Source organism: Pistacia vera, unplaced genomic scaffold (genome assembly GCF_008641045.1).
Source record: "Pistacia vera cultivar Batoury unplaced genomic scaffold, PisVer_v2 Contig283, whole genome shotgun sequence".
Lineage (NCBI taxonomy): Eukaryota > Viridiplantae > Streptophyta > Magnoliopsida > Sapindales > Anacardiaceae > Pistacia > Pistacia vera.
This window is the reverse complement of record NW_022196094.1, coordinates 1,100,561-1,107,917: the sequence shown is the minus strand read 5'-3', so window position 1 is coordinate 1,107,917 and position 7,357 is coordinate 1,100,561. Positions and strand designations below refer to the sequence as shown.

Here is a 7,357-nt window from a genome sequence, read left to right as displayed (position 1 = left end):
GACTGTAAAGGCTGTGTAGAACAAACAGGTTTGGTGTAGGGAATATTCAACTGATATAAGCTTTCTTTAAGATCCCCTTGCAGTAACATTTCCCTGGTTATTTGATCCTTAACAATGCAACAGTTAGCATTAAATTCTACAATCACATTATTGTCTTTTGTAAATTTTGAAATGCTAAGTAAGTTTTTGGTAATTTTGGGTACACATAATACGTTTTTGAGATGTAAGCATTTAGAATGAAAATGGTTGGGTAATAGAGTGTTACCAGTATGGGAGATGTCAAGGTGTTCACCATTGCCCACTTGAAGTTGATTTCGACCACAATAATCTTTGCTGACTTTTAGATGACTCAAATATGAAGCTACATGAAGCTTTGAACCCAAACCTAAGGATTCCATGAATGCGGGTCCTTTCAGGACTGAGAAGCAAAAGACCAGCTCAGACTCTTTTTATGTTCGAAGACCCATCAACATGGAGGCTCCAAGTTGATAAGTTTCGAACGGTTTCTTAGACAACCCCGCTGGTTGAATGTTCGAGTTCCCGATCTGGCTGGTATGAGAGCTCTAAAATAAAATCAGTAATAGCCTGCCCTTTGATTGTTGTCTTCGGTCTATAATGCAGATTGAACCGACTCAATTACATGGCCTACTTAAGCAACTTACCTGAAGCCTCCGGCTTCTGAAGAACTTGTCTAAGTGGATAGTTGGTCAAAACATGGATGGTGTGAGCATGGAAATAAGGTCGCAGCTTCCTGGAAGAGATTAGCAGGGCATAAACCAATCGTTCCATCTTTGGATATCGAGTCTCAGCATCCAATAGTCGCTTGCTTGTATAATATACTGGCCACTAAACTTTGCCCTCTTCCCGAATGAGAGTTGCGCTGACCGCATACTGAGAGACAGACAAATAGAGAAATAAGATTTCCTTGGGAAGAGGCTTGGCAAAAGAGGTGGCTTTCCAAGATGCTCTTTTATACTCTGGAAGGCTTGCTCACATTCTAAAGTCCATTCAAACTTCTTGTTGGCCCTAAGTATATCAAAGAATGGCAAGCAACGATATGTTGCTCTTGATATGAAGTGACTGAGAGCCACTATTCTCCTATTCAAGCTCTGAACTTGCTTTCGATTGGCAGGACTTTTCATATCTAGGAGAGCTTGGATCTTTTCAGGGTTGATTTCAAGTCCTCGATGGTTAACCATATACCCCAAGAATTTCCCCGAGGATACTCCAAATGAACACTTAAGAGGATTAAGCATCATTTTATATCTTCGGAGTATGCCGAACATCTCTACGAGATTGACTATGTGATTTGAAGCGACACGCGACTTGAGAAGCATGTCATCAACATAGACTTTCATTGTTCTCCCGATCTGCTTAGAAAACATACGGTTAACCAGATGCTGGTAGGTTGCCTTAGCATTTTTCAAACCGAAAGATATGACCTTATAACAGTATAGTCCTTGATCTATAATAAATGAGGTATACTCTTCGTCAAGCATGTATATTGGGATCTGATTATACCTCAAATAGGCATTCATGAAGCTTAATAACTCATGCCCAGAGGTGGCGTCGACAAGCTAATCGATTCTGGGTAGAGGGAAACCGTCCTTCAGACAGGATCTGTTGAGATCAGAGAAATAAATGCAAGTTCGCCACTTGCCATTGGGTTTCTTCACCAAAACAGGATTAGCGACACAACTCGAGTAATGAGCCTCCCGAATGAACCCGTTTGAGATGAGCTTATCCACCTCAACTTTCAGAGTAACATAACGCTCTGGGTCCATGGCTCTTCTCTTCTGGTGAACCGGCTTAATCGCGTTGTTGATGTTGAGTGCATGACACATTACATTCGGACTGATCCTGACCATATCGGCATGAGTCCATGCAAAAACCATAAAGAGGGATAGAGGCAGGCTTCAGATTTGCCCCGTCCAGTTGCCTTTCCTCAAAAGCTCGCTGAAATAGGATATTCACAACGCTACCATTGTCCACCAACATCATGTAGACTTCTCACCGGCCTATTTTAGGCGCGATAACGAGTGTACCCTCATAGGGGTGATACAATCACACCATATCTTTTTCTAAGAAGGTAATCTTTTCTTCTCTACGCACCTTAGCAGGTCGTGACGCCGTGCTCATCACACTCACAGGGTCATGATGAGCTTCCCGAGTGTACATTTCCTGAGCACTTCGAGAATTCCTCGCGAGGTGTGGTCTTCCAAATATGATCCCAACAAGATGGAGACCTTTGCAACCATGACACTTCTTTCCCTTGTCCCCTTGATCCTTCTCCCAAACGGGAGTTAGACTATCAACATACTCCTTGAAGTGTCACTTTTTAATAAAGTCTTCAATTGTCTGCTTGAAAGCTTAACACTCATCGGTATGGTGCCCTTTATCCCGACATACCCGCAATATTTCTTATTGCAGGGGGATTATTCATGGGCTCTAGCTCTTTGAGCAGACTACCTTTTTCTGACTTGTCTAGAATAGATAATACCGACGCATTCAACGGAGTATATTGATTCTTGTTGCAGTCGCTACGGGAAACTTGGGCATAAGATTTCTTAGGCTCAAACCACTGTTTCTTTCTTTTTTGCTAATCGTCATTGGCCCATCTACGATCAACTCTCCTACTATTCTTCCCCCGACCTTCTTCCCCTTAGCTAGGGGCACTGGTCGAAGGACCAGGGTCATGGCGATTTAGAGCAGCCACAAAATTCTCGATTCGGACATACTTCTCAGTAAGATTATAGAAGCGAGTGAGGGAAATATCGTTCTCAGATTGTAATTTTTTCCACAGGTCGGTTTGCGAATGAACCCCTAAAATAATGAGAGCCTTAACTGACTCCTCGGGTATATTAGCCACCTTGTGCAGCTTATGGTGGAACCTATCAATATAGGACTAGAAGGATTCATTTCTCTCCTATCGTATGTTGCTTAGATAGCTCAACGGCATTGAGAACCTCTTATTAACCTGAAAGTGTCTTAAGAATAACAAACTCATCTGTTGCCACGAGTTAATAGATCTTGGCGGGAGAGATCTAAACCAGCGCTTGGCATGGGCAATCAGAGTCACTGCCAAAGAGCGATATTTGGTCAAGCTAGAAACTTGGTGAAGCTCCATGAGGTCGTTAAACTCATACAGGTGATCCTACGGATTAGAATTCCCATCGAATGCTTACATATCGGGCATTCTAAACCTTGACGGGAGAGGAGCAGCTAACACTGCTGGAGAAAAGGGAGACGCCTCAGTGGCTCACCCACGCTCATTCTGCTGAGCTCTTAACTGATCCAAAGCTTGTTGTAACTCCTCAATCTGAGGAAGCGAAGTTATTTGAGGATCGCTTTCGCAACGTGGGTTCGACCCTTACGATTGTGGTTGAGGAAAGACCGCAGGTCGGACTTTCCCTCACCTCGGCCAGAGCCTTTGGCATGCCTTGACACACGCTAGCTTGAGCCATGTGTAGGCATTGAATGGCCAAGGGAGCTATCTCTACCCCCCACGGTGGTCAGAACCGACCTGTGTATGGTGGGCATTTCCCTCGCTATGATGGTCAGGGCCAACACGCCGGTGATGAAGGGAATTTCCCTACCGTGCACTCTTTCGAGGGTGCCCATGCGATGTGGCATGGGACGGCTCATGATGCAACATATCGCCAAGTCATAAAGCCACAGGTATTCTCCCTGTTTCACGACCGACATTCGTTGTTCCTTTGGAGCCCTTTGGCCCATTATCTGCCACCTGTTTTCCCTTGTCTTTATGCACTGTAGTGCGCGCGACATGGACTTTTGCCTATTTTCTCGCTTTAGCGTGACCTATAAGCGTCTTTGACGGCGGTACCGCCTTATCATAATCAGGCAGTACGACCTGATGCAAGCGGTCTAGCCTTTGGCTAACCGTTTCGAGAGTATTATTGAACCTCTCTAGGTAACTCCTCACAATTGGATCGAGCTGTGAGCTCGAAGGAAAATCCGTCGCAGTATTCTACGGAATGGGAGGTACTTCAGAAGAAGTATCATCCTGTAGCTAGGGGATCTCCTCAAGGTTAGGGCTAGTTCACTCGGTTTCGAAACCACGAGCCATTTGTCAGCAAGCAGAGTTGATAGATCAGAGATTCTTGATGAAAAGCGGATACTAAATCAGGCCCTCCTTCTAGCGCCAAACTATTGATGCTTGGTTTTGACACCAATGACTCGCACGTGCAAAGTGCTAGGCTGGCTTAGAAATTACAAGTGAACAAAAATGCACTGAAGTAAATGGAAGATGATTTTTTAAAGCGGTTCAGATGCTTAAAATGAATCTTACATCCATTGTTCTTTTTATATATATGAGGTTACATGAGGTCGCATATAGCGAATAGTGAGCAGAGGTACAAGTGACTGATTATTCAGAGAGAATATCAAGTCAGTCTCTTTCTCGCAAGTTATCTGTGTTCTAAGAACAAAATGTTACAATCAGAATGCGGTTTTTTTATCAGAATCATGAAAATGAGAGGGGGAGCCCTCTATTTATAGTAGAAGGTTTTAGGGTAATGATTACAAGTCTGCAAGTGGGCAGGTGTAGTACAATTCCTATCGCGCTTCCCATTGGTTGATTAGATAGCATATATCCTCAAATCGCGTAGGGCTTGGACAGGTGGGCGACTCCCATCCACTCGTAGACAAAGCCTAAGTCTGCCAAGTTGATGACAACTATACTCCTTTTGCCTTTTTGACGACGTGGCAGCTCTTGGATGGCACAAAGCCTTCCTGAACTCTGATTGGTGCTGGCTGACGTAAGTTTACGTCAGCATTGATTTTTTAGGCATAACAATATTTAATAACTTATGGCATGTTTACTTTGCCACTTACACAAGGGAATGAGCAAAGGAATGCCCATTCCCTTGTTTAATTTGTAGACAAATAAGAGAATGAGCAATCCTATGAAGTGCTCATTCCCCCATAATAGAGGAATCCGATATAAATATTATTAAAAGTTAATTTTTATTCCAAAATAAAATTTTTTTTTTTTTTTTACTTTAATGGTATAAATATATTATTTAATTTAAAAAAAAAAAACATAAATCAAAATTGGTCAGCGATGTCCTTTCACTCTTCTAGTGTTATCATCGACGAGTGAAAGGTCTACAACTGTCGATCTGGCGATTTGACCAGACATCGGTTGCCAAAGACCGGCGTATTGACATCAAGTGCAATGACATAAGATACGACCATCGCCCATGATGCTAACACGTCGATGCCCGACGATCGATGTCTACCCAAACCGCCAGATCGGTGGTCATAGACCTTTCATTCACCGATGATGACACTGAAAAAGTAAAAGTACGTCGTTGTCCAACAACGTTGACTAGTTGTGACATTTTTTTAAAAATAAATAATATATTTTATACTATTAAATAAAAATTAATTTAGTTATATACTGAATATGATATTTCAATTTAAATATTTTATGAAATATTTTAAATTATTATTAAGTTATTTTGCCTAATATATTTTTAAGAAATTTTATTGTCTAAAAAAGTAAATGTATATAAAAATTTAATAATGAGGGCATTTTTGTCTAAAAATCACAAAAAAATTTCCATTCCATCACTATTCATCATTAAAAAGAAAAAACGAAAATGTATTCATTGCTTTGCACGTCTCTTTGAGTAATACTACATTTACACCACTCTTTTACACCATATTCATTACATTATGATGTGGCATATGCCACAACCACATAAATTTTTAATTATTTTGAATTTTTAATATTATAATAGAATTTGTATGGTTGTGACATATTCCACATCATGATGTAATGAAAATGGTGTAAATGTAGCATTACTCCATCTCTTTTCCCATCCTCATTCTCATTCCTATTCCCTCCATAAAGTAAACGCCACCTTAGTATAATTTATAATAAGATTAACTCGTTATTAGTAATCTATCTATTAAAAGCTTAATGAATGTTAGGGTTTATTATTAGCCAACGCCTTGAGAGTTAGAAAAATATTAAAAGCGTCAACTATTTTTGAAAAATTGTAAAAGAATTTTTAATAAAGTTTATATTTAACCATTCTTAAGAACTTGAATAATAATGACCAAAAACTTTCTAAATAAGGTGGTTTGCCCGAGAGGTTAAGGGGGAAGACTTAAGATCTTCTGTACATAAGTACGCGTGGGTTCGAACCCCACAGCCACCATTTGTTTACTTTTAGTTTTAATCTTGCAAATTGAAATAACAGATAAATTAAGAGTGATGCTATGGGTACTAATGGATGGGTACTAATCTGTGTACTAACTAAAGCATAGTACCCGTACTATGCACATAGTACTGGTACTATGCTTTAGTTAGTACACAGATTAGTACCCATCCATTAGTACCCAAAGTATTATTCATAAATTAAAAATACTTTGTTTTCTCTTACAAGTTACAAATCAAAAGTAAACGGAAATGTATAAAAATACAATGCGTCTGCCGGGAGTCGAACCCGGGTCTATTGCTTGGAAGGCAATTATCCTAACCGTTGGACTACAGACGCTATTGCTCAACTTACGATAGCTATATCTTAATAAAATATGTTTAAATAATTTTGTTGATGCCTTCAACCAATAAAAATCAACTCAGTTGTACGTTTAAAGTACTTTTAAAATATGTGTTATCATATGACGGTTATCATATCATTTACTGCATAATCGAAATGTTAATAGCACATATCATGACACATCATTTCCTATATAAAATTTGGGGTAAATTTTCGGATATAAAATCTGGGAAGACGTAGATGGTTAAGCTTACATTACATCATAAATGAATTTCTATGACCGCTCATTCTTTATTCTTAAGATTTTAATTTTTTTAATTAATTTTATTCGTAATATATCCTTAAACAATGTGATATAAATTAATTAAATGGAAAAAGCTTTAGTTAAAACTTTTGCTAGATTTATTGAACTATATATAAAATGTTAGAGGTGAATCTTGATTTCAAAATGGTTTAACTCTTAACCCAATTTTGGATTACCAAATTCTATAGCATATATTCAAAATAATTGCATTTTGATATACTTGTGGTTGAGACAATCTATATTTCACAATTTGATATATATATATATATAAGACTGATGTTATTAAAGCTCCACTCGATATTTTTCTAAGTCCCTATAGTATTTTTTTTTTTTTTTAAAAAAAACTTGTAATTACTAAAAAAAACCCTTATGAACTAGGCTATACCCAACAAGACACATTTGGTACTATGAAAACTAAATTATGGCATTAAAACTCTAAGGTAGCGAAACAAGAGCATCAAAGACCCTTAGCTTTCATAGACAGGAGATATTTTAAAAACATTTGATAAGGTGAGACATTTAA

General features: G+C 38.9%; 2 non-coding genes across 2 annotated transcripts; one reads left to right on the top strand and one right to left on the bottom strand.

Annotated features, from left to right (window-relative positions):
• The first annotated feature begins 6,105 nt into the window (after nucleotides 1-6,105).
• TRNAL-UAA lies at nucleotides 6,106-6,188 on the top strand. Its single transcript has one exon. It is a non-coding gene; the product is annotated as a tRNA-Leu (tRNA).
• Nucleotides 6,189-6,455: 267 nt separating this feature from the next.
• On the bottom strand, nucleotides 6,456-6,527 carry TRNAG-UCC. The gene has a single exon. It is a non-coding gene; the product is annotated as a tRNA-Gly (tRNA).
• Between the last annotated feature and the right edge of the window lie 830 nt (nucleotides 6,528-7,357).